This window comes from Carettochelys insculpta, unplaced genomic scaffold (genome assembly GCF_033958435.1).
Source record: "Carettochelys insculpta isolate YL-2023 unplaced genomic scaffold, ASM3395843v1 scaffold_0049, whole genome shotgun sequence".
NCBI classification, from domain to species: domain Eukaryota; kingdom Metazoa; phylum Chordata; order Testudines; family Carettochelyidae; genus Carettochelys; species Carettochelys insculpta.
The window spans coordinates 37465-42500 of NW_027439086.1; the positions used below are offsets into that span (position 1 = coordinate 37465).

A 5036-nucleotide genomic window follows, 5' to 3' on the forward strand; every position below is an offset into this window, starting at 1 on the left:
GGAGGGGATCGGCCACCAGGTCAACCTCCGCTGAAAGCGGCCACGGTTTACCTGGTGCCCGGGGAGCGAATCGGACACCAGGTCAACCTCTGCTAAAGCGGCCGGGGTTGACCTGCTGTCCGTGCCGGACTTGGAGCCCGAGGAGGGGATCGGCCACCAGGTCAACCTCCGCTGAAAGCGGCCACGGTTTACCTGGTGCCCGGGGAGCGAATCGGACACCAGGTCAACCTCTGCTAAAGCGGCCGGGGTTCACCTGCTGTCCCTGCCGGACTTGGAGCCCGAGGAGGGGATCGGCCACCAGGTCAACCTCCGCTGAAAGCGGCCACGGTTTACCTGGTGCCCGGGGAGCGAATCGGACACCAGGTCAACCTCTGCTAAGGCGCCCGAGGTTGACCTGGTGCCCGGGGAGCGAATCGGACACCAGGTCAACCTCTGCTACGGCGGCCGGGGTTGACCTGCTGTCCCTGCCGGACTTAGAAAATTTTTCTCTCCCCGCCCGGAACCGGGGTTGACCTGTTGTCCCTGCCGGACTTGGAGCCCGAGGAGGGGATCGGCCACCAGGTCAACCTCCGCTGAAAGCGGCCACGGTTTACCTGGTGCCCGGGGAGCGAATCGGACACCAGGTCAACCTCTGCTAAAGCGGCCGGGGTTGACCTGCTGTCCCTGCCGGACTTGGAGCCCGAGGAGGGGATCGGCCACCAGGTCAACCTCCGCTGAAAGCGGCCACGGTTTACCTGGTGCCCGGGGAGCGAATCGGACACCAGGTCAACCTCTGCTAAAGCGGCCGGGGTTGACCTGCTGTCCGTGCCGGACTTGGAGCCCGAGGAGGGGATCGGCCACCAGGTCAACCTCCGCTGAAAGCGGCCACGGTTTACCTGGTGCCCGGGGAGCGAATCGGACACCAGGTCAACCTCTGCTAAAGCGGCCGGGGTTCACCTGCTGTCCCTGCCGGACTTGGAGCCCGAGGAGGGGATCGGCCACCAGGTCAACCTCCGCTGAAAGCGGCCACGGTTTACCTGGTGCCCGGGGAGCGAATCGGACACCAGGTCAACCTCTGCTAAGGCGCCCGAGGTTGACCTGGTGCCCGGGGAGCGAATCGGACACCAGGTCAACCTCTGCTACGGCGGCCGGGGTTGACCTGCTGTCCCTGCCGGACTTAGAAAATTTTTCTCTCCCCGCCCGGAACCGGGGTTGACCTGTTGTCCCTGCCGGACTTGGAGCCCGAGGAGGGGATCGGCCACCAGGTCAACCTCCGCTGAAAGCGGCCACGGTTTACCTGGTGCCCGGGGAGCGAATCGGACACCAGGTCAACCTCTGCTAAAGCGGCCGGGGTTGACCTGCTGTCCCTGCCGGACTTGGAGCCCGAGGAGGGGATCGGCCACCAGGTCAACCTCCGCTGAAAGCGGCCACGGTTTACCTGGTGCCCGGGGAGCGAATCGGACACCAGGTCAACCTCTGCTAAAGCGGCCGGGGTTCACCTGCTGTCCCTGCCGGACTTGGAGCCCGAGGAGGGGATCGGCCACCAGGTCAACCTCCGCTGAAAGCGGCCACGGTTTACCTGGTGCCCGGGGAGCGAATCGGACACCAGGTCAACCTCTGCTAAGGCGCCCGAGGTTGACCTGGTGCCCGGGGAGCGAATCGGACACCAGGTCAACCTCCGCTAAAGCGCCCGAGGTTGACCTGGTGCCCGGGGAGCGAATCGGACACCAGGTCAACCTCTGCTACGGCGGCCGGGGTTGACCTGCTGTCCCTGCCGGACTTGGAAAATTTCTCTCCCCGCCTCGGACCGGGGTTGACCTGCTGTCCCTACCGGACTTAGAACATTTTTCTCTCCCCGCCCCGGCCCGGGGGTTAACCTCGGGGCGCACAGCTTCCCGGGTCTGACGTGCACGTCCTGTCACCTCCCGGGCCCGGCGTCCTCGTCCTCCCTTCCCCTTGGGCCGGCTCGGAGGAAGTTTTCCCTCGGCCCGGCCTCCGGGTTAATTGTTTGGGCCCGGCTGACTGAGGCCAGGCTGCTGACGCTAAAGCCCGGGGAGGCGGGGGCCTACGGCCATACCGGACCGAATGCCCCCGATCTCGTCCGATCTCGGAAGGTAAACCGTCCCGGGCCTGGCTAGTACCTGGATGGGTGACCGCCTGGGAATCCCAGGTGCCGTAGGCAGCTTTTGGCCCCAGCGGGGGTAGAGCGGGGCGTGTGTCTGCCGTGCGGGAGCAGGGAAGCCGTGAGGCCAAGGCGGCGCGACGGTCCTGGGGGGCGCTGAGGCCTTTCCCTCTGCCTGCCTGCGTGTCGGGGGCGGGGGGGCGGGCGAGGAAGCTTAGGCCCTCACCCGGTGCGGTGCGATGGCTTGGGTCGGGTCGGGGAGAGGGAAGAAAGCGTGTGTGGAGCGTTGGTGGGGCAGGTGTGTGTGTGGGAGTGCTGGGTGGGGCAGGCCGTTGAGGCGGTGGCGGTGGTGGTGTTTTTGGTGGGAGTGAGTTGGGGTCAGGTGGGTGTGGGGTCCCGCCCGGGGGGTGGATGGTCTGAGGGTTAAGGCTTGGAACGTGCGTCTTGGGGGACCGTGGGTGGAGGTTGTTGAGAGCGGGGAAGGCCCTGGGTCTCGGTTGTGGACTATTAAGCCCGGTGGAGGGGGACCGTGGGGGGAGGTTGTTGAGAGCGGGGAAGGCCCTGGGTCCCGGTTGTGGACTATTAAGCCCGGTGGAGGGGGACCGTGGGTGGAGGTTGTTGAGAGCGGGGAAGGCCCTGGGTCTCGGTTGTGGACTATTAAGCCCGGTGGAGGGGGACCGTGGGTGGAGGTTGTTGAGAGCGGGGAAGGCCCTGGGTCCCGGTTGTGGACTATTAAGCCCGGTGGAGGGGGACCGTGGGTGGAGGTTGTTGAGAGCGGGGAAGGCCCTGGGTCTCGGTTGTGGACTATTAAGCCCGGTGGAGGGGGACCGTGGGGGGAGGTTGTTGAGAGCGGGGAAGGCCCTGGGTCCCGGTTGTGGACTATTAAGCCCGGTGGAGGGGGACCGTGGGTGGAGGTTGTTGAGAGCGGGGAAGGCCCTGGGTCTCGGTTGTGGACTATTAAGCCCGGTGGAGGGGGACCGTGGGTGGAGGTTGTTGAGAGCGGGGAAGGCCCTGGGTCCCGGTTGTGGACTATTAAGCCCGGTGGAGGGGGACCGTGGGTGGAGGTTGTTGAGAGCGGGGAAGGCCCTGGGACCCGGTTGTGGACTATTAAGCCCGGTGGAGGGGGACCGTGGGTGGAGGTTGTTGAGAGCGGGGAAGGCCCTGGGTCTCGGTTGTGGACTATTAAGCCCGGTGGAGGGGGACCGTGGGTGGAGGTTGTTGAGAGCGGGGAAGGCCCTGGGACCCGGTTGTGGACTATTAAGCCCGGTGGAGGGGGACCGTGGGTGGAGGTTGTTGAGAGCGGGGAAGGCCCTGGGTCCCGGTTGTGGACTATTAAGCCCGGTGGAGGGGGACCGTGGGTGGAGGTTGTTGAGAGCGGGGAAGGCCCTGGGACCCGGTTGTGGACTATTAAGCCCGGTGGAGGGGGACCGTGGGTGGAGGTTGTTGAGAGCGGGGAAGGCCCTGGGTCCCGGTTGTGGACTATTAAGCCCGGTGGAGGGGGACCGTGGGTGGAGGTTGTTGAGAGCGGGGAAGGCCCTGGGTCCCGGTTGTGGACTATTAAGCCCGGTGGAGGGGGACCGTGGGTGGAGGTTGTTGAGAGCGGGGAAGGCCCTGGGACCCGGTTGTGGACTATTAAGCCCGGTGGAGGGGGACCGTGGGTGGAGGTTGTTGAGAGCGGGGAAGGCCCTGGGTCTCGGTTGTGGACTATTAAGCCCGGTGGAGGGGGACCGTGGGTGGAGGTTGTTGAGAGCGGGGAAGGCCCTGGGACCCGGTTGTGGACTATTAAGCCCGGTGGAGGGGGACCGTGGGTGGAGGTTGTTGAGAGCGGGGAAGGCCCTGGGTCCCGGTTGTGGACTATTAAGCCCGGTGGAGGGGGACCGTGGGTGGAGGTTGTTGAGAGCGGGGAAGGCCCTGGGACCCGGTTGTGGACTATTAAGCCCGGTGGAGGGGGACCGTGGGTGGAGGTTGTTGAGAGCGGGGAAGGCCCTGGGTCTCGGTTGTGGACTATTAAGCCCGGTGGAGGGGGACCGTGGGTGGAGGTTGTTGAGAGCGGGGAAGGCCCTGGGACCCGGTTGTGGACTATTAAGCCCGGTGGAGGGGGACCGTGGGTGGAGGTTGTTGAGAGCGGGGAAGGCCCTGGGTCCCGGTTGTGGACTATTAAGCCCGGTGGAGGTGTTGCGTACGGTGGATGTAAGGGGGAGGGCGTATGAAGTGACCGAGGAGTGGGCAAGGAAACGGGGGGAAAAATTTGGAGGCGAAGGCGGCCGAAAAAGGGTGCGGTTGACCTGGTGCCCGGGGAGCGAATGGGCCACCAGGTCAACCCCCGCTGAAAGCAGCGGAGGTTGACCTGGTGCCCGGGGAGCGAATCGGCCACCAGGTCAACCCCCGCTGAAAGCACCGGAGGTTGACCTGGTGCCCGGGGAGGGAATCGGCCACCAGGTCAACCCCCGCTGAAAGCACCGGAGGTTGACCTGGTGCCCGGGAAGGGAATCGGCCACCAGGTCAACCCCCGCTGAAAGCACCGGAGGTTGACCTGGTGCCCGGGGAGGGAATCGGCCACCAGGTCAACCCCCGCTGAAAGCACCGGAGGTTGACCTGGTGCCCGGGGAGCGAATCGGCCACCAGGTCAACCCCCGCTGAAAGCAACGGAGGTTGACCTGGTGCCCGGGGAGCGAATGGGCCACCAGGTCAACCCCCGCTGAAAGCAGCGGAGGTTGACCTGGTGCCCGGGGAGCGAATCGGCCACCAGGTCAACCCCCGCTGAAAGCAGCGGAGGTTGACCTGGTGCCCGGGGAGGGAATCGGCCACCAGGTCAACCCCCGCTGAAAGCAGCGGAGGTTGACCTGGTGCCCGGGGAGGGAATCGGCCACCAGGTCAACCCCCGCTGAAAGCAGCGGAGGTTGACCTGGTGCCCGGGGAGCGAATCGGCCACCAG

At 65.9% G+C, this 5036-nt stretch overlaps 1 non-coding gene across 1 annotated transcript; it reads left to right on the forward strand.

Annotated features, from left to right (window-relative positions):
* Nucleotides 1-2042: 2042 nt before the first annotated feature.
* On the forward strand, nt 2043-2161 carry LOC142006332 (5S ribosomal RNA). The gene has a single exon (XR_012643435.1). It is a non-coding gene; the product is annotated as a 5S ribosomal RNA (ribosomal RNA).
* Nucleotides 2162-5036: the final 2875 nt, after the last annotated feature.